Genomic DNA, 23575 nt, shown 5'->3' with positions numbered 1-23575 from the left:
ACTATAGGTCAGACCCCTTTAGTACCGGTTCGTGGCACAAACCGGTACTAAAGGTTAGCCCTTTAGTACCGGTTTGTGACACGAACCGGTACTAAAGGTGATCGTGGGGCCCCGGCCTGACGCCAGCCTGCCATCACCCCTTTAGTACCGGTTTGTGCCATGAACCGGTACTAAAGGTTCAACACAAACCGGCATTAATGCATAGCCGTTCGAACCGGCACTAATGGAACCATTAGTGCCGGCTCAAATTCAAACCGGCACTAATGTGCTTCACGTTTGACCCTTTTTCTACTAGTGTAAAGGTAGCGGTGAGAGGCCATGTAGGAGTACATGGTGGGTTGTCTCATTGAAACCGTTCCTAGGAACTGAGTTCTGTGTGTGTGATCCATGACCAGCTACTACCACGCATTGGGCCCGAAACCAATGGACCCTCTCTACTTATTAACTACCCTTGTCCTCTGTCCAGGAGTTGCAACTAGTTTCTGGTGTTTGTAGGATATGTGTTGGCGGCCGTGCGTAGCGCTGACCCAAGGGGTAGGCTATGATGCGGTAGATACACAGTGGCACGGTGTACCGGGCGCCCATTTGGTGTCTCGGGAACCCTGCACACATCGTTTGCGGCTGTGAGTGAAACTCCGGCCGGATCTCCTCGCGGATGGAACCCGAATAGGCGATAAACCTAGACTAGAGACTTGTGTGGTTAGTCAGGTCGTGGCCGACTCCCTCACCAGGCTTCCGCTTGAAGCTTGACGAGATACACGACATGTACATGGTGGTAAGTGGCGAGAGCATGTGTGAAGAAGTACACCCCTGCAGGGTTATAAATGATCTATTCGAATAGCCATGTACGCAGTAAAGGACTTCTGGGGTGCCTATAACAGTTCATAGACAAGTGAAAGTGGATACTCTAAAACTCGCAAGATAAGTGTGAGTGCTATGGATGGCCTTCTCGTAGGGAGACGGGAGAGGATCCATAGTGGTGTATTGAATGGTGAATATGTGGACTCGTGTGCGCCACCTCAAAAGAGTTCCTTGTAGTCGTAGTTCATGTTAGGCACTGAGTCAAAGCTGGCTTGCTGTAGTTAAACTCCACTACCCCTTGGTTGATACCGATGCATATGTAGTTAGTTCTGATGTAAGTCTTGCTGGGTACATTTGTACTCATGTTTGCCTATTTCATGTTTTGCAGAGAGACATCAGTCCCGCTAGTAGTTCCGTGTGGACTTCGACGTTTAGCTTGATACCTCAGCTATGATCTTGTGCCCTCGGCAGGATCTGGTAGATAGTCAGGCTTCTTAGGCTTTTTCATTTATAGATGTCTGTACTCAGACATGTTAAGCTTCCGCATGTGCTTTGATTTGTATGCTATGATTGTTGGGTCATGAGACCCATGTTTGTAATATCTTGCTCCTCGGAGCCTAATGAATAAATGTTTGAGTCGTAGAGTCTTGTTGTGATGCCATGCTGTATTTACACATGTCGAGCATATTGTGTGTATGATTGAAATGCTTGGTATGTGTGGGATCCGACAATCTAGTTGTTTATCCTTGGCAGCCTCTCTTATGGGGAAATGTAGTCTAGTGCCTCCATGAGCCATAGTAGTCCGCTATAGCCCGGTTCACCAGAGTCCTGCTAGCCCAGCACTACTGCTCAGGACACTTGACTGGACGGCATGTGTTTCACTTCGTTCATGTGTCTGTCCCTTCGGGGAAATGTCACGCGGTGACATCCGGAGTCCTGCCTAGCCTGCTACAGCTCGGGTTCCCGGAGTGCTGTTAGCCCAGTGCTACAACACGGATTCACACGCTGCTGACCGACATGCTCGATGTGATTCATGTATGCCTGTCCCCATAGGTTAGTGCCGCTTCGGGTTCACGACTAGCCATGTCGGCCCGGGTTGTCTGTCATATGGATGCTAGCGACACTATCATATACATGAGCCAAAAGGCGCAAACGGTCCTGGGCCATGGTAAGGCGACACCCGTGGGAATGCCGTGCGTGAGGCCGCAAAGTGATATGAGGTGTTACCGGCTAGATCGACGTGACTTGGAATCGGGGTCCTGATAGCGTTAGTATCAGAGCCTGACTGCATGTAGGATTACCAAGCCAAACTGGTCGAAGTTGTGTCTAGAAATGCTTTAGTTATGTAGGGGAATTGATTGTGGAAGGGAACGTAAGGCTCTTTTTACTTCTTATACCCTATGCCTTCTGATCTGAGTCACTCTCTTCTTTTCTGCGGGGGTTAAGAACTAGGCTTCTCTTCTATCTCTCAGGATGACGTGTTGCTAAACCGTAGTTGCCTAGGATTGTTGAGTTCAAGCCTCAATTCAGTTCCTACTACTTCCATATGTCATAGCTGGCCTTAGAACTTTGATATTGTGATGTTGAGTGGTTATGCCACCATTTTGCAGTATGTCTCAAATCATTTTGAGCATTTACAGCCGTTATGCTGTCCGAGTCATCCTAGGTTTCTAAATAGTCTGATGCACTTGCAAATCTTTCCTCCATGTTCCCGTTGTATTTTTGGGCCAGATTAAGCACACTAATCGGTGTGTTGAGGTACTCCATTTCCTTGATGTGTATGTTGGAGTTATTATTATGACCCTAGGTGTTTCAGGGAGTCACCTAGTGATCTAGCCATGTTTTGTATCCCTAGTGTGTGATTCTGGCCATTATTCTCGAAAGCATCCCGTGATGCCATGTAGTGGTAGGTAATCTATTCATGGGTTCTTGAACCTGAGATTCACCCTACCTACCTCTTGTTGATAGTGTTTGATAGTTCCTTTAGGATATTAGTAACCTTTGCGATAGTCCTCGAGGTCCGTGGTACAACGTTCTTCCAATACCATGAACCAATATGGCAGGAGTTCTCTTGAACCAAAATATCACAATCAGAGTACTCTTGAGGAGTTCTCCATTCTATATTGTGACTCTGCCAGTTCAACATTTCTGCATGGGTTATCCGGAAGAAATAACATGCTAATCCATGCATCCATAACTCAGAAAATTATATGTTCCTTTGAGTTGTCCCTCTTTAGTTGTATTCTGACCCTCATCCATCAATTGTTGGTCAAGAGTAGTTGTGCATTGGTGTTATTGATGCCTATTATTCATGTGATCCGTCAAGCCATTCTATTCCGGAATGACTAGGAGAAACAAACTCTAGTACCTCATCCATATCTAGGATTGGGTCCAAGCAGTTGTATTCCGCAGATCAAAGTGCCAATCCAGCTTTTGTTCTATTCTACCTTGGAGTGTTGCCTCCTTATGTCAGAATTGTCATGAAATTGCACCACCTCTTATGAACTCTTGATGCAGTGATATTTCTCTCCATCATTATTCATTCCTCGATTCTGTTTTGTTGCAACCGGAATACCGACAAGTGAACCATGATATGTGAAATCAATACTCCTAGCAACTAGTTGCTTGGTAGTAAATGGAGAATATTCTCATTCTTAGCGTGTTGGTTATTGAATCATCATTCTAAGATAGATTGTGCTACCTAGTCCTTATTTCCAGTGCACTCTTCGATCAATGAGTTAGGATTATTCAATCCCTTGCTTATTTGATCATACCATCTTGCTCTGGAAAGCAAGATTGTTCTCGAGCTTAATAACATATCGGTGGTTCGTGATGTTTCGAATATCTTCTCGGAAGTATTACCAGGTTGTCACCTGACCGCTATGTTGAGTTCGTGATCAAATTTGTTTCTTATAAACCACCCCTTTCTCCAAGAATCTATGTTGGATACCCCTGAGCTAGTTGGTTAAGCTAAACAACAACTTGGAGAGTTAGAAGATAAAAGCTTGCCCAACTTAGTTCATTCCAAAGGGATATCTTTTGTGTGTGTGTGTGTGTGTTGAAGAAAGATGATATCTCCATCGATTGGTCCTCGTGATCAGTTGTTGGATCTATTGCCTTGTCAAAACTTTGACTTGAGTATGGACTATCCTCAAATCAAATCAGGACCAACGATATTCGTAATGTTGTCTTACTCGTGGTTGACTCCTCGAGCATACACCATTACATCTTTTGGTCTGACCAATACTATCACATTGTTCACATAGTGGTGGAAGTCCAGTGATATGGAAATTCCGACGAGTTGCTGTTGAGCCCATCAGCAGCATTTTTTGTCTCCTCCATGATTTGTGTTGAACATCCAGCTAGTGTTGAAAACTTGTGTAAGCATTTTCTTCATGCCCCGTTCATGTAGAATATGTTTGGATGAAAGTAGTGACCTCCTCTAAGTTCATGTGCAAACGATGCAAGTTGCCGCCGTGAGTTTGAGAAAGGTTGTTTTTGTTTCCTCTGGTACCATCCCAAGTCAGTCATGCATGTGCGAAGTATGCTATGGTTTGACAGGCTCGCTACCTCCATTCCATTTGTATTCCCTATCACACCAAGCCACTGGCTGACTTGTTCAGGGAAAAGAAGTTTCTTCATAAGAGCTAATCATATGAATTATGCAAGGACTTCGATATCCTTGATGATGGTTCCCAACTAGGATTCGGTAGTGTTTTATTATAAGACTACTATGTGGTCATGCTTGTCTGGGGCAACATGTTCACATGTGTTTAGCAGAACAAGCTCATGTTTTGGATCTTACTACCATAGTCCATTTCCTGAGAATCTCACAATGTCATCTCGTCGATTTGTGTTGCAAACTTTCATTTTCTTTCTAGACTCTATGAGTCTGGAATATCCTGACACCAACCAGATCTGAATCTCAGGCAGATGTGATGGTTGGGACGTTTTCCCAAGAGCTATAATATTGATCTCTTTGTAACCTGGTAAAGTGGATGTCGTGACCAACACACCCAGCCGGAAGACCTATTATTATAGTATCTTGATTGAGTAGGTTGGCTACCTCCCCATAAGGATCTCATAGAATTTATTCCAATAGTAGTTCCTTATGGATTTTTGTGTTTCCGAAGTCCGACCTGCTACTTGATGTTCTAGATACCAAACCATTTCAAAGAATGGTTAGGCTAGCACATCAAGGAGAGCATTAGAAGTGGGGCGCTAAATGTCTCTCGGTCGATCATCCAGATTTTGATCCCTTGGCCTCGCTAAGGTGAAATCTGAGAAAATGTTATCTTTCTTTGCATCTACATCTTCCACCATTATTCATCATGGTAGCATGTTGTGTTGCCAGGATCCTTGACACGGATATTGGTAAAACCTTGATGAATATGGAAATGCTCAAGTTCTTGAGAGCACGCGCAATCACTAGGATTTATCGTCGGCATTAATTGGGATCCGTTCTCAGTTTCTTCGATTATGCCATAACCTTTCAAACAGTGGAATCTCTCTCTCTCTGTTGGGTTTCTCCCCAATTACTAGAATCATTCCTAGCATTTGCATTTTGTTCCCAGCTTGCACCACCATTGTGTCATCCTACTACGGACTACCCTTCTCAGTAATTACTGATCAGGATCATCTTCAAAGTGGTCCTACCACGGGTCCCATCCATCTCCGATGATAAGAAAAAATCATCCATTGCGTTGTCTTCAACAAGGTAGTCCACGTCATGCATCCTAGTCCGAGTTTGCCATTTCTTCGAGCTCTTTCAAATGATCAATTGTAAATTGCCTTTAGTTGGTATGAAGAGTTTCAATGATCTATGGATCAAAAGTAATTCTTTTTGCCACTTAAGGGAACAATCCATTGAGTCACCTTTCCCAAGGTGCCCTGTTACGGGACCCGCCACCTTGACACCATCCACCATCTTTCTAAGCGTGGAATTGTTTCCCACCAAATCAAACCCCGTCGTTTGTTCTTCCATCCCCCTCGATGTGTTTTGTGTCTCAACTCAAGATGTTTCAACATCTCATTCCGCGAGTTGATATTGTATAACTCGATCTTCGAGAAGATCAATCCTAGTAGAGTTTCTTTCCGTTGTCATCATGTGGATGAAGATCTCAAAAGCGAGGATGTCAAGATCAACGTATGAAACGAATCAACAACCTTATGAGGTGCAACCTGGATCGTGAAGATTGTGTTGGTCTTGTGCCCCCTCTGTCTTCTTACCTCACGTCTTGAATCTCGGGACGAGATTCTTGTTTAGTAGGGGTGAGTTGTCACATCCCTAGTTCTGACAATGCCTAGTACTAGCATCTGGTGTGCATCATGTCTAAATTTTGAAAGTTGAAATGAGGAAAGTGAGAGCCTCAGAAATCATTTTAAAAGAAGGGAAAGAACCCTTTAAATTGCATTCATTGTTTCCAAAATGCCTTCATAAATGTTTGATAATTTTTGGCATGGCTTTGAGACCAAACCAAAAATAGTGAACATTTTTGAGGAATATTTTGGGCACTGAATTTAAAACACTATTGTATTTGAATTTGAATTTATATTCCTAGTATGTGGAATGTATCCTCAAATGCCTCTGAAATATTTGTATGCCTTTGTAAAATCCTATCTAAGCCACATAAATATTTACAGAAAGTTTGGCACTGGTTTGAAATTGTTTTGAATTTGGAATCAGTGGCAAATAAATAAATAAAAACAAACAAAACAAAAAGGAAACAGGGAATCATAAACCAACCTGGCACTTACCGTAGCCCACCTAGCGCCCCAACCGGCCCGGCACTGTGACAGCCCAACCGGCCCGACTGGCCCAGTGGCCAGTCATCGTTCTCCTCTTGCTAGGAGGACGAACCGCGCATGGTCGCCGCGCGCTGGCACGCGCCTCGCTAGCTCCTGCTTGCCACCGACGCCCTGGATGCCTCCGTGCACGCCACACAGCCTCCCCGACCGCCTCTCACTCTCTCTCGAGCTCTTCCCCCTCCACTGCTCTCTCTCCCTCTCATGCCGAGTGTAGCCGTCGCCGCCACTCATCGTTGCCGCGACCACCGCCTCCCCCTCGCCCCTCTGACGTGCCCGAGAGCTCCGCCGCGATGACCTCTTCCTCTTCACCAAGTCACACGGCGCCGGACGGCCAGGAACGTCTCCATCGAGCTCATCATCGTCCTCTGCCCCGACGATCGCCGCCCGTCGATTCGCCGCCTCTGACACTTCCCCGACCATGTTGGGCTTCTCCGCGAGACCTCTTTGAGCTCCGCCGTCGTTTGCCCCTCCTCCCCGCGTCTAACTCGTCCTCTAACTATGTTTTCCACCGGAGTCGAGAGCCGGTCGCCGTCATTTCTATCGCCGCCGTAGCTAGAGCTAGCAAAGCTCGCGCGTGAGCACGGCTAGGTGCTCAGTGGCCTCGCAGCAAGCCAACGCCGCCGCCAGCTCGCCGTATGGTGCACCACATCGCCGTTCTCGAGCACGCCCGAACCACGGCCGCTGCAAAGCTCGACGCCGGCGTCATCTCCGGCCACCCCCGCACACACTGCTTGCTCGGCTTGATGCGCAAGCTCACCACCAACGCGTAGATGCCCTTCGCCACATTTTTGGTCGCCGAACGAGCGATCCCGAAGCCTCCGCCGTCTCTGTCGTCGCCGGCGATGAGCCGTGGACCAGGTCCGGCGGGTTTGACCCCATTTACCCAGGGTTTGACCCTGTTTGACTTCCCCAAGGTCGCTGATAGGTGGGCCCATGCCCCTGCTAATTTAGGTTAAGTGTTAACTAAACTTAATTAGCCCTGCTAATACTGACATGTGGGACCAGGGCCTTAACCATTCCAGTTTAGTATTAGTTTAGAGCTAATTAACTCGGTTAATTAGTTAGACACTGACATGGGGGGTCCCAGCCGTCAGGTTTGACTCTGGGCAACCCTGTTGACCAGCTGACGTCACAGTGACGCAGTGCTGACGCAGTAACTCCTTTTTCTAGATTTATTCTTATTCAGGAAATTCCAGAAAATAGTGCTAACTTCTAAAAATCATATAAAATCAACCGTAGCTCCAAATGAAATAAATGATATATGAAAAATGATCAAAAAATCCAATCTATCCATCTGTACTAGTTTCATGCATTTTTAAACAACTTAACCTTGCTGTTTAGATCAAAACATGATAATGCACCTTATAAGTTCTTAGTTTGAAATTGAATTTGAACCTTTGGTTCAAATCAACTCAAACTCTTCTGTTCTTAGCTGCATTAGCTCAAATCACAACATATTGACATGTCATGGTCATGCATCATATTGTGCATTGCATTGATTGTGTTCTCTCTCTATTGCCAGTAATTGTTCCCTCTCGATAGACGTCTTCTGACGACGTGATCGATGACACCGATGAAGAAGTATACTATCTTCAGAAGTTCCAGGCAAGCAAAACCCCCTTGTTCATTTCGATACAATCCCACTCTCTCGCTCCTGCTCTCTTTTACTGCATTAGGACAACAACGATTCATCTGTTACTTGCTGCGGTAGTTGAACCCCTTATCCTCTGCATGACTTGTCACTGCCACAGTAAATAGATGAAACCCACTAGCATGAGTAGGAGTTGTTTGAGCCCTGATGTGCCTACTCATTCATGCTTGTTTGTCATGCCTGCTACTGCTTGGAGTTGAGTCAGGTCTGATTCATCAGGGATGAATTGGAACAGTGATGAACATGTCCTACTGTGTGTGAGCTAAGTGTGTGAACACGATTTGGTAAAGGTAGCGGTGAGAGGCCATGTAGGAGTACATGGTGGGTTGTCTCATTGAAACCGTTCCTAGGAACTGAGTTCTGTGTTTGTGATCCATGACCAGCTACTACCACACATTGGGCCCGAAACCAATGGACCCTCTCGACTTATTAACTGCCCTTGTCCTCTGTCCAGGAGTTGCAACTAGTTTCTGGTGTTTGTAGGATATGTGTTGGCGGTCGTGTGTAGCGCTGACCCTAGGGATGGGCTATGATGCGGTAGATACACCGTGGCACGGTGTACCAGGCGCACGTTTGGTGTCTCGGGAACCCTGCACACATCGTTTGGGGCTGTGAGCGAAACTTCGGCCGGATCTCCTCGCGGATGGAACCCGAATAGGCGATAAACCTGGACTAGAGACTTGTGTGGTTAGTCAGGTCGTGGCCGACTCCCTCACCAGGCTTCCGCTTGAATCTTGCCGAGATACACGACGTGTACATGGTGGTAAGTGGAGAGAGCGTGTGTGAAGATGTACACCACTGCAGGGTTATAAATGATCTATTTGAATAGCCGTGTCCGCGGTAAAGGACTTCTGGGTTGCCTATAACAGTTCATAGACAAGTGAAAGTGGATACTCTAAAACTCGCAAGATAAGTGTGAGTGCTATGGATGGCCTTGTCGTAGGGAGACGGGAGCGGATCCATAGTGGTGTATTGAATGGTGAATATGTGGACTCGTGTGCGCCACCTCAAAAGAGTTGCTTGTAGTCGTAGTTCAGGTTAGCCACTGAGTCAAAGCTGGCTTGCTGCAGTTAAACTCCACTACCCCTTGGTTGATACCGATGCATATGTAGTTAGTTCTGATGTAAGTCTTGCTGGGTACATTTGTACTCACGTTTGCCTATTTTATGATTTGCAAAGAGACGTCAGTCCCGCTAGTACTTCTGTGTGGACTTCGACGTTTAGCTTGATACCTCAGCTACGATCTTGTGCCCTCGGCAGGATCTGGTAGATAGTCAGGCTTCTTAGCCTTTTTCATTTATAGATGTCTGTACTCAGACATGTTAAGCTTCCGCATGTGCTTTGATTTGTATGCTATGATTGTTGGGTCATGAGACCCATGTTTGTAATATCTTGCTCCTTGGAGCCTAATGAATAAATGTTTGAGTTGTAGAGTCCTGTTGTGATGCCATGTTGTATTTACACATGTCGAGCATATTGTGTGTATGATTGAAATGCTTGGTATGTGTGGGATCCGACAATCTATATGTTTATCCTTGGCAGCCTGTCTTATGGGGAAATGTAGTCTAGTGCCTCCATGAGCCATAGTAGTCCGCTACAGCCCGGTTCACCGTCCTGCTAGCCCAGCACTACTGCTCAGGACACTTGACTGGCCGGCATGTGTTTCACTTCGTTTCTGTGTCTATCCCTTTGGGGAAATGTCACGCGGTGACATCCGGAGTCCTGCCTAGCCTGCTATAGCCCGGGTTCCCGGAGTCCTGTTAACCCAGTGCTACAGCCCGGATTCACACGCTGCTGACCGACATGCTCGATGTGATTCATGTATGCCTGTCCCCATAGGTTAGTGCCGCTTTGGGTTCACGACTTGCCATGTCGGCCCGGGTTCTCTGTCATATGGATGCTAGCGACACTATCATATACGTGAGCCAAAAGGCGCAAACGGTCCCAGGCCATGGTAAGGCGACACCCGTGGGAATACCGTGCGTGAGGCCGCAAATTGATATGAGGTGTTACCGGCTAGATCGATGTGACTTGGAATCGGGGTCCTGACAGGCACGCGGCTGCCCTTTGGCCTCCTCTCCTCTTCCACCACCTGGGCCCATGAGGCCTAATAACCTCCGGGGTGGTTCCGGTAACCTCCTAGTACTCCGGTATATATATCTGATAACCTCCGGAACCATTCCGGTGTCCGAATATAGTCGTCCAATATATCAATCTTCATGTCTCGACCATTTCAAGACTCCTCGTTGTGTCACATCCGGGACTCCGAACTACCTTTGGTACATAAAAACACATAAACTCATAATATAACCGTCATCGAACTTTAAGCGTGCGGACCCTATGGGTTCGAGAACTATGTAGACATGACCGAGGCACATCTCCAGTCAATAACCAATAGCGGAACCTGGATGCTCATATTGGATCCCACATATTCTACGAAGATCTTTATCGGTCAAACCGCATAACAACATACGTTGTTCCCTTTGTCATCGGTATGTTACTTGCCCGAGATTCGATCGTCGGTATCTCAATACCTAGTTCAATATCGTAACTGGCAAGTCTCTTTACTCGTTTCATAATACATCATCTCGCAACTAACTCATTAGTTGCAATGCTTGCAAGGCTTATAGTGATGTGCATTACCGAGTGGGCCCAAAGATACCTCTCCAACAATCAGAGTGACAAATCCTAATCTCGAAATACGTCAACCCAACAAGTACCTTCGGAGACACCTGTAGAGCACCTTTATAATCACCCAGTTACGTTGTGACATTTGGTAGCACACAAAGTGTTCCTCTAGTAAACGGGAGTTGCATAATCTCATAGTCATAGGAACATGTATAAGTCATGAAGAAAGCAATAGCAACATACTAAACGATCAAGTGCTAAGCTAACAGAATGGGTCAAGTCAATCACATCATTCTCCTAATGATGTGATCTCGTTAATCAAATGACAACTCTTTGTCTATGGCTAGGAAACATAACCATCTTTGATTAACGAACTAGTCAAGTAGAGGCATACTAGTGACACTCTGCTTGTCTATGTATTCACACATGTATCATGTTTCCGGTTAATACAATTGTAGCATGAATAATAAACATTTATCATGATATAAGGAAATAAATAATAACTATTTCCTCTAGGGTATATTTCCTTCAGTCTCCCACTTGCACTAGAGTCAATAATCTAGATTACACAGTAATGATTCTAACACCCATGGAGCCTTGGTACTGATCATGTTTTCTTCGTGGAAGAGGCTTAGTCAATGGATTTGCAATATTCAGATCCATATGTATCTTGCAAATCTCTATGTCTCCCACCTAGACTTGATCCTGGATGGAGTTGAAGCGTCTCTTGATGTGCTTGGTTCTCTTGTGAAATCTGGATTCCTTTGCCAAAGCAATTGCACCAGTATTGTCACAAAAGATTTTCATTGGACCCGATGCACTAGGTCGGACACCTAGATCGGATATGAGCTCCTTCATCCAGACTCCTTCATTTGCTGCCTCTGAAGCAGCTATGTACTCCGCTTCACATGTAGATCCCGCTACGACGCTTTGTTTAGAGCTGCACCAACTGACAGCTCCACCATTCAATAAAAACACGTATTCGGTTTGCAATTTAGAATCATCCGGATCAGTGTCAAAGCTTGCATCGACGTAACCATTTACAACAAGCTCTTTGTCACCTCCATAAATGAGAAACATATCCTTAGTCCTTTTCAAGTATTTCCGGATGTTCTTGACCGTTGTCCAGTGATCCACTCCTGGATTACTTTGGTACCTCCCTGCTAAACTAATAGCAAGGCACACATCAGGTCTGGTCAACAGCATTGCATACATGATAGAGCCTATGGCTGAAGCATAGGGAACATCTTTCATTTTCTCTCTATCTTCTGCAGTGGTCGGGCATTGATTCTTACTCAACTTCACACCTTGTAACACAGGCAAGAACCCTTTCTTTGCTTGATCCATTTTGAACTTCTTCAAAACTTTGTCAAGGTATGTGCTTTGTTAAAGTCCTAATAAGCATCTTGATCTATCTCTATAGATTTTGATGCCCAATATATAAGCAGCTTCACCGAGGTCCATCATTGAAAAACTCTTATTCAAATATCCTTTTATGCTATCCAGAAATTCTATATCAATTCCAATCAACAATATGTCATCCACATATAATATCAGAAATGCTACAGAGCTCCCACTCACTTTCTTGTAAATACAGGCTTCTCCAAAAGTCTGTATAAAACCATATGCCTTGATCACACTATCAAAACGTTTATTCCAACTCCGAGAGGCTTGCACCAATCCATAAATGGATCGCTGGAGCTTGCACACTTTGTTAGCTCCCATTGGATCGATAAAACCTTCTGGTTGCATCATATACAACTCTTCTTCCAGAAATCCATTTAGGACTTCAGTTTTGACATCCATTTGCCAAATTTCATAATCACAAAATGCGGCAATTGCTAACATGATTCAGACAGACTTAAGCATCGTTACGGGTGAGAATGTCTCATCGTAGTCAATCCTGTGAACTTGTCGAAAACCTTTTGCAACAAGTCGATCTTTATAGATAGTAACATTACCGTCAGCGTCAGTCCTCTTATTGAAGATCCATTTATTCTCGATGGCCTGCCGATCATCGGGCAAGGCAACCAAAGTCCATACTTTGTTCTCATACATGGATCCCATCTCAGATTTCATGGCCTCAAGCCATTTTGCGGAATCTGGGCTCACCATCGCTTCTTCATAGTTCGTAGGTTTGTCATGGTCTAGTAACATAACCTCCAGAATAGGATTACTGTACCACTCTGGTGCGGATCTTACTCTAGTTGACCTACGAGGTTCAGTAACAACTTGATCTGAAGTTTCATGATCATCATCATTAACTTCCTCACTAATTGGTGTAGACGTCACAGGAACCGGTTTCTGTGATGAACTATTTTCCAATAAGGGAGCATGTACTATTACCTCATCAAGTTCTACTTTCCTCCCACTCACTTCTTTCGAGAGAAACTCCTTCTCTAGAAAAGATCCATTCTTAGCAACTGATGTCTTGCCTTTGGATCTGTGATAGAAGGTGTACCCAAAAGTTTCCTTTGGGTATCCTATGAATACACATTTCTCCGACTTGGGTTCGAGCCTATCAGGTTGAAGCTTTTTCAGATAAGCATCGCAGCCCCAAACTTTAAGAAACGACAACTTTGGTTTCTTGCCAAACCACAGTTCATAAGGCGTCGTCTCAACGGATTTTGACGGTGCCCTATTTAACGTGAATGCGGCCATCTCTAAAGCATAACCCCAAAACTATAGCGGTAATTCAGTAAGAGAAATCATAGATCGCACCATATCTAGTAAAGTACGATTACAACATTCGGGCACACCATTATGCTATGGTGTTCCGGGTGGCGTGAGTTGCGAAACTATTCCGCATTGTTTCACATGTAGACCAAACTCATAACTCAAATATTCTCCTCCATGATCAGATCATAGAAACTTTATTTTCTTGTTATGATGATTTTCAACTTCACTCTGAAATTCTTTAAACTTTTCAAATGTTTCAGACTTATGGTTCATTAAGTAGATATACCCATATCTGCTTAAATCATCTGTGAAGATGAGAAAATAACGATACCCGCCGCGAGCCTCAACATTCATTGGACCACATACATCAGTATGTATGATCTCCAACAAATCAGTTGCTCGCTCCATAGTTTCAGAGAACAGCGTTTTAGTCATCTTGCCCATGAGGCATGGTTCGCAAGTACCAAGTGATTAAGTGATTCCAAAGTCCATCAGTATGGAATTTCTTCATGCGCTTTACACCAATATGACCGAAACGGCAGTGCCACAAATAAGTTACACTATCATTACCAACTCTGCATCTTTTGGCTTCAGCATTATGAATATGTGTATCACTACTATCGAGATTCATCAAAAATAGACCACTCTTCAAGGGTGCATGACCATAAAAGATATTACTCATATAAATAGAACAACCATTATTCTCAGATTTAAATGAATAACCGTCTCACATCAAACAAGATCCAGATATAATGTGCATGCTCAACGCTGGCACCAAATAAAAATTATTTAGGTCTAATAATAATCCGATGGTAGAGTAGAGGTAGCGTGCCGACGGCGATCACATTGACTTTGGAACCGTTTCCCACGCGCATCACCACCTCGTCCTTAGCCAGTGTCCTCTTAATCCGTAGTCCCTGTTTCGAGTTGCAAATATTAGCAACAAAACCAGTATCAAATACCCAGATGCTACTGCGAGCTCTGGTAAGGTACACATCAATAACGTGTATATCACATATACCTTTGTTCACCTTGCCATCCTTCTTATCCGCCAAATACTTGGGGCAGTTCCGCTTCCAGTGACCAGTCTGCTTGTAGTAGAAGCACTCAGTTTCAGGCTTAGGTCCAGACTTGGGTTTCTTCTCCTGAGCGGCAACCTGTTTTCTGTTCTTCTTGAAGTTCCCCTTCTTCTTCCCTTTGCCCTTTTTATTCAAACTAGTGGTCTTATTGACCATCAACACTTGATGCTCTTTCTTGATTTCTACCTCCACAGCCTTTAGCATTGCGAAGAGCTCGGGAATTGTCTTATCCATCCCTTGTATGTTATAGTTCATCACGAAGCTCTTGTAGCTTGGTGGTAGTGATTGAAGAATTCTGTCAATGACGCTATCATCTGGAAGATTAACTCCCAGTTGAATCAAGTGATTGTTATACCCAGACATTCTGAGTATATGCTCGCTGATAGAACTATTCTCCTCCATCTTGCAGCTATAGAACTTATTGGAGACTTCATATCTCTCAATCCGGGCATTTGCTTGAAATATTAACTTCAACTCCTAGAACATCTCATATGCTCCATGACGTTCAAAACATCGTTGAAGTCCCGGTTCTAAGCCGTAAAGCATGGCACACTGAACTATCAAGTAGTCAACAGCTTTGCTCTGCCAGACATTCATAACATCTGGTGTTGCTCTTGCAGCAGGTTTGGCACCTAGCGGCGCTTCCAGGACGTAATTCTTCTGTGCAGCAATGAGGATAATCCTCAAGTTACAGACCCAGTCTGTGTAATTACTACCATCATCTTTCAACGTTGCTTTCTCAAGGAACGCATTAAAATTCAACGGAACAACAACACGAGCCATCTATCTACAACAAACATAGACATGCAAAATACTATCAGGTACAAAGTTCATGATAAATTTAAGTTCAATTAATCATATTACTTAAGAACTCCCACTTAGATAGACATCCCTCTAATCATCTAAGTGATCACGTGATCCAAATCAACTAAACCATAACCGATCATCACATGAAATGGAGTCGTTTTCAATGGTGAACATCATTATGTTGATCATATCTACTATATGATTCACGCTCGACCTTTCGGTCTCAGTGTTCCGAGGCCATATCTTCATATGCTAGGCTCGTCAAGTTTAACCTGAGTATTCTGTGTGTGCAAAACTGGCTTGCACCCGTTGTAGATGGACGTAGAACTTATCACTCTCGATCATCACGTGGTGTCTGGGCACGACGAACTTTGGCAACGGTGCATACTCAGGGAGAACACTTTTATCTTGAAATTTAGTGAGAGATCATCTTATAATGCTACCATCAATCGAAGCAAAATAAGATGCATAAAAGATAAACATTACATGCAATCAATATAAGTGATATGATATGGCCATCATCATCTTGTGCTTGTGATCTCCATCTCTGAAGCACCGTCATGATCACCATCATCACCGGCGCAACACCTTTATCTCCATCATTGCATCGTCGTTGTCTCGCCAACTATTTCTTCCACGACTATCGCTACCGCTTAGTGATAAAGTAAAGCAATTACAGGGCGATTGCATTGCATACAATAAAGTGGCAACCATATGGCTCCTGCCAATTGCCGATAACTAGGTTACAAAACATGATTATCTCATACAATAAAATATAGAATCATGCCTTGACCATATCACATCACAACATGCCCTGCAAAAACAAGTTAGACGTCCTCTACTTTGTTGTTGCAAGTTTTACATGGCTGCTACGGGCTGAGCAAGAACCGTTCTTACCTACGCATCAAAACCACAATGATAGTTTGTCAAGTTAGTGATGTTTTAACCTTCTCAAGGACCGGGCATAGCCACACTCGGTTCAACTAAAGTTGGAGAAATTGACACCCGCCAGCCACCTGTGTGCAAAGCACGTCGGTAGAACAAGTCTCGCGTAAGCGTACACGTAATGTCGGTCCGGGGCGCTTCATCCAACAATACCGCCGAACCAAAGTATGACATGCTGGTAAGCAGTATGACTTGTATTGCCCACAACTCATTTGTGTTCTACTCGTGCATATAACATCAACGCATAAAACCAGGCTCGGATGCCAGTGTTGGGGAATGTAGTAATTTCAAAAAAATCCTATGCACACGCAAGATCATGGTGATGCATAGCAACGAGAGGGGAGAGTGTGTCCATGTACCCTCGTAGACCGAAAGTAGAAGCGTTGGCACAACGCAGTTGATGTAGTCGTACATCTTCACGATCCGACCGATCAAGTACCGAACGCACGGTACCTCCGAGTTCAGCACACGTTCAACTCGATGACGTCCCTCGAACTCCGATCCAGCCGAGCTTTGAGGGAGAGTTCCGTCAGCACGACGGCGTGGTGATGATGATGTTCTACCGATGCAGGGCTTCGCCTAAGCACCGCTACGATATGACCGAGGTGGATTATGGTGGAGGGGGTCACCGCACACGGCTAAGAGATCCAAGGGATCAATTGTTGTGTCTCTAGGGGGTGCCTCCCTCCCTGTATATAAAGGAGTGGAGGAGGGGGAGGGGGCCGGCCACCCTTGGCGCGCCCCATGAGGAGTCCTACTCCCATCGGGAGTAGGACTCCCCCCTTCCATGTTAGAGTAGGAGAGGGAAGGAGAGAGAGGGGGGGAAGGAAAGGGGGGGTGCCACCCCCCTTCCTTGTCCAATTTGGACTGGGGGAGGGGCGCGCGGCTGCCCCTTGGCCGCCTCTCCTCTTCCACCACTTGGGCCCATGAGGCCCAATAACCTCCGGGGGGTTCCGGTAACCTCCCGGTACTCCGGTATATATATCCGATAACCTCCAGAACCATTTCGGTGTCCAATATAGTCGTCCAATATATCAATCTTCATTTCTTGACCATTTCGAGACTCCTCGTTGTGTCTGTGATCACATCCGGGACTCTGAACTACCTTTGGTACATCAAAACACATAGACTCATAATATAACCGTCATCGAACTTTAAGCATGCGGACCCTACGGGTTCGAGAACTATGTAGACATGACCGAAGCCTGGATGCTCATATTGGCTCCCACATATTCTACAAAGATCTTTATTGGTCAAACCGCATAACAACATACATTGTTCCCTTTGTTATCGGTATGTTACTTGCCCAAGATTCGATCGTCGTATCTCAGTACCTAGTTCAATCTCGTTACCGGCAAGTCTCTTTACTCGTTCTGTAATACATCATCCCGCAACTAACTCATTAGTTGCAATGCTTGCAAGGCTTATAGTGATGTGCATTACCAAGTGGGCCCAGAGATACCTCTCCGACAATCGGAGTGGTAAATCCTAATCTCGAAATACGCCAACCCAACAAGTACCTTCGGAGACACCTATAGAGCACCTTTATAATCACCCAGCTATGTTGTGACGTTTGGTAGCATGCGAAGTGTTCCTTCGGTAAACAGGAGTTGCATAATCTCATAGTCATAGGAACATGTATAAGTCATGAAGAAAGCAATAACAGCATACTAAACGATCAAGTGCTAAGCTAACGGAATGGGTAAGTTAATCACATCATTCTCCTAATGATGTGATCCTGTTAATCAAATGACAACTCTTTGTCTATGGCTGGGAAACATAATCATCTTTGATTAACGAGCTAGTCAAGTAGAGGCATACTAGTGAAACTCTGTTTTGTCTATGTATTCACACATGTATCATGTTTCCGGTTAATACAATTCTAGCATGAATAATAAACATTTATCATGATATAAGGAAATAAATAATAACTTTATTATTGCCTCTAGGGCATATTTCTTCATAGGATCAATACATTTGACTGAAAATGTACCGTTGATCTTGTACCTGACTTGTCTTGCTGCTGACTTGATCATTACTGCTGTGAGGATTTTGTACCGATGTAAACTTGAGTTATCAGTACTGTTGTGAGGAGTGCACACTAATGTAAAATTGATTATCAACCTCAAGATCAGATATTCCCCATTTCACTACAGTCGGCTGAGAATTTCATTCTGTTTAGCTGAGTTCCAAATATTTGAACTCCTTGCTGATTCTTCGGGTCCGGTGGCGGTTGATAAGCAACTCTTTATAGGGGAGCAATAATGTAACACTGGGGCCCAAAAAGAAAGAAGCAAAATAAAACTCAACTAAAAAAACGCACACATCACACACAATCAATGTCACATATTACTCCTAGTCACACAATATGCATGCCTACTTAAGCACACATATCTCGAGGGATCTCCGGTACTATGATCTAGCATGCTGTGACGGTGTGCACGAGGACGAATAAATGTGTGGAATAATTGGTGTAAACAGTGCTACACCAAGTGCTAGCTTAGCCAGGCAGCAACCTGGACTAGCTCGGAGGCGAGGACACACTCGATAAACCTGTAATGGGACACAAAGGTCATTACCACATTATTATCAAGCGGACGGAAATGATCCGTACTCGTCCAAGAAATAGGATAGCAGGGAAAAACGGAGGCTGCTGACATTGCCCTTTCTAGATAACTAAGATCATTAAGGGTTGCCAAAATAAAAGAGCTATACGGGATAGAAGCATGTCCATCCCCGAAATGATAGGCAGGGCTGAAAGAAGAATATTGGCGAGATACCTGAGCACCATTTCTACAAATAGTGTCGGGATCACTTGGCATCACTCAGCTGGGATAGAAATGACACCAAACACCATAGAACGAGCAAGAAAAGAAAACTGGAGGAATGTAACGACTGAGCTATAGTGGATCCAAACCGATACCATCTACACTCACCAGATAAACCATTAGCAACAAGTACTAAGGCTATATGCATGCTATGCAACAAGCAAATGCAGCAACCAAAAGCAATAAGAAAGCCGGACTTTAAACTATCGGTTTCTACCGCTCGCGCTGACTAGGGCGTCCTATAGCCAGACCTGCTCTGATACCAAGCATTGTGGAACCCCGGCTCAGAGAAAACCGGAACGCCCCGTATTCCAGCCCAGAGATCAAGGAGAAGTCTTCTGGAATACGGCACTACTTAGCATAGAACAAACCAGCTTTCTATTATTACACAAATATGAATACAAGGTCTCCGATATTACAAGGAATAACATCGGCACAAAGACACTACGCCATCCTCAGTTGCTCTATGCAAGCAGTAGAACAACTCGAAGCAGCAGAAAAACTTCTAGCAGGGGAACAACGACGATGGTGGTGAACTCCACTCCACAGGGACTCTGGCTGGAACGCTGATCCTAGCTCGTGAACACAAGAACAAAACTAAACAAGCAAGCAATCCAATCCGGCATGACTTGCAAACTGGCATGACACGCCAGGTCAGTACATTGAATGTACATGCAAGCTCACAATAACCAGAAGCATTCAAGACAAACAACAGCATGGCAATTACAGGTTAAACATGAATTATCATGAGATCATCAGGATAACATAACATGAACATAATATCACTAGAACAATATGATCATGGCATGAACATATAAATCTGATGATACTAGCATGCGATATGATGACACTACATGCACCATTTATTCTGCTCGGGTTACGTCGTAACCATCACATGCATCACTTACCAGCTTCGGACATTACACGATCATCTCAGGATCAAATCAAGCTTGGTATAAACAATACCATAGTAATCATCAAATGACCACAAGGAGCTTGATCTTTACCCATGATTCTCGCAAAACATCACGAATATCCAACAACTCGGTATCCTCGATACCACGATGATCATTCCGGCGATCACAACCATGACCAACACTTGGTCTCAAACCGTGATCCTTCCGGTGATCACAACCAACTTATCTCAAAGAGTGATCCTTCCGGCGATCACAACCAACTTATCTCAAACAGTGATCCTTCTGGCAATCACAACCAACTTATCTCCTCATTATTATTATTATTATTATTATTATTATTATTATTATTATTATTATTATTATTATTATTATTACTGTTGACTCATAGTGTGACCGACACGAACTAGGCCCATATTCGTGGGCGCGGCTATCGATAGATTTAATATACACTCTGCAGAGGTTAGTACACTGTACCCACACTACGGAACTCATGGCCTCACACTCCCATTCTGGTGGACAAACGGCGTTTCCATAAAACTGATCTACTGCCATGACACTCTCCTGGCCACTCCGACCCACTCCCAACTGGACTAGTCCTGGGTGGCCCCGTGTCTACCATACACACAACAACCACCGTCGTGGCCAAACGTCCCTCACGGGAACCGTCCACTAGTAGAAAACAGGGCTTTGGTTCAGCCAGAAAAGAGCATTAGTACCGGTTGCATTACGAACCGGGACTAATGTGAGCATTAGTCCCGGTTCGAGCGGCTAGGGCACCGTACATGCATTACTCCCGGTTCAAATGGGACCTTTAGTCCCAGTTGGTGCCACGAACCGGGACTAAAGGGTGCGATGCCAATGAGTACCGGTTCGTGGCACGAACCGGTACTAAAGGTCTAACCTTTAGTTCTGGTTCGTACCACGAACCGGTACTAATGGGGTTGAGGCATTAGTACCGGTTCGTGGCACCAACCGTTACTAAAGGTTAGACCTTTAGTGCCGGTTCATGCCACGAACCGGTACTAATGGTGCAATTTTCAAATCCTACCCCCCCTGTGTATCGCCTTTTCAGTTTTGTAAAAAGCAAAAGAAAATGATGAAAACTTCAAAAGTTAAAATCCTTCGAGATGTAGTTAGGTTACTACATCTACTAGTTAGGAAAATTTAAAAACTTAAATTTGGACACGTTTTGCAAAAAGTGTAGGGAAAATGTAAAATGGCTATAACATTTGCATACGATGTCAGAAAAAACGTATAATATATCAAAATGTTCAGCATGGAAATCCGCATCCGGTTTTGACGGCCTACGGCCTGTTTGCCCATTTTTAAAATCCTCAAATTCTAAAAGGAAAAAAAGTTATGCTCAAATTTCAGTTTTTTTTGAATTTTCGTTGAATCTAGTCAAACTACTTATTCAAGAAGTATTAGTGTTACTAAATAATTATTCAAGAATATTAGTATTACTAAATAATTATTTCAGTTTTTTTGAATTTTGGTCAAATCTGGTCAAACTGTGGTCAAACAATGGTCAAACTACTAATTCAAGAAATATTAGTGTTACTAAATAATTATTGTTTTTTAGAACGATAGTTTCAAACTCAAACAGTGAAATGTGTCACTTCATGCTCAAGCTAAACTCCTGAGGGTTAATTGGATTGACATCTTACTATTGTCAGGAAAACAACAAGCGCAGACTTGGAAACGAGGGAGAATAGAACCCAGAAGTTAAGCGTGCTCAGACTGGGGTAGTGAGAGGATGGGTGATTGTTCCGGCAGTTAGATGATTTGGAATGATGAGGGGTGATTAGAGATTAGAGGTTAAATTGAGCAGTGATGAGGGTTGATTAGAGATTAGAGGTTAAAATAATTCAGAAATTTGAAAATTCGGGAAAAAAATTCAAAAAAAAATTCAAAAAAATCATAAAATTTCCTTTAGTACCGGTTGGTGGCACCAACCGGGACTAAAGGTGGACCTCCACGCAGCGGCCACGTGGAGGGCCTTTAGTCCCGGTTTGTATAAGAACCGGGACTAAAGGGGGGGGCTTTAGTAACGACCCTTTAGTCCCGGTTCTAGAACCGGGACTAAAGGCCCTTATGAACCGGGACAAATGGCCCTTTTTCTACTAGTGGTCCCTCACGAGGACTGGATCCATAACAATAACAACGGGCACACAAGGCTTATGTCTGCCTACCTGATCAGGGTAGCGCGCGCCCATACCTTCCCTAGTTCGAGGCACCACGAGAGGCACGACAATAGACCCAGTTAGGACCTTCCCATAAAGGTAAGCGTGGTTGCAGTGGTCAGTTCGATATGGTGGCACCATGACTCTGCCAACAGTTGTTCAAGTTCAATTTAATCTGGTTAAACTTGAATGCAAATATGTTGAGCCATGATAAAATAACATGATGCAAGGACAATGCATGAGCATGATATCAACATAAGCATGAGGGTACAACATAACTATTCACCATATCAACAATGAACCATACCCAACTGAGCATGGCATAATGAGGAGCATGAATATTACAAGTACAACACTACTCATAGCATAACATGACCATTATCATCCACCATAAATAACATGCAAGAACTCATCAATAACATTACCGAGTAAACACTTAACCAACAAGCAGTAAAGGAACAATGCATATTAACAGTACTCGGTAACCGACGTTAGTCATGCACCGAAGAACATGACCAACCCAACATGTACTACTATCAAGCATAGCAATATGAAAGTAATACTAACAAGTAGTTCATGATAACAAGGTGCAAGAACATAGCATGACGATAATCACCGATCCACAAGCATGACCGAAACTACGACAGCAGTAGCAAAACAAACATATAGTTATTAAAGATTCAAGTTGAAAACCAATACTACTGCATGACTATCATGCAAATGGTGGTTGTGGCTTGCCTGGGGATGAAGAAGGCACCGGGGAGAAGTGCGGTGAAGCCACAGAAAGATTTGCTGGAAACAATTCTCTCTCGGAGGGGTTGTTTACACACAAGAGCAAAAAGGTCATTTTCACAGTGTCAAACAATAGTGAAAATGGAACCAACAGAACGGGCTCGACGAAACGAAGATGTGGGCTTTGGAATCACCTCATTTGGAGTTGTGGTTGAAAATTTATGAAGTGTTTTCTGCCAGGGACCTATTTGCAAAGAAAAACTTCACAATCTGGGCCTGGACAGAAAAACAGAAAACGTCTTTAGTGGAATACGCTTTCACAGCAGAGAAAACGTATTTATAGTCATAGTTAAATGAAATTACGCTTTCCCATAAGGAAAACGTATTCTCCACCGAACTCAGACCAAAGTATGCCTTCCCCAACAGAAAACGTATTAAGCGAAAGGTGCTTCCACTTATCTGACGTGGTGGGGCGGGGTCAACGGTTGAGGCTTATAGGTGGGGTCCAGGGCGGGGG

The sequence above is a fragment of the Triticum dicoccoides genome, chromosome 6A (assembly GCF_002162155.2).
Source record: "Triticum dicoccoides isolate Atlit2015 ecotype Zavitan chromosome 6A, WEW_v2.0, whole genome shotgun sequence".
NCBI classification, from domain to species: domain Eukaryota; kingdom Viridiplantae; phylum Streptophyta; class Magnoliopsida; order Poales; family Poaceae; genus Triticum; species Triticum dicoccoides.
This window is presented reverse-complemented; position numbering follows the sequence as displayed.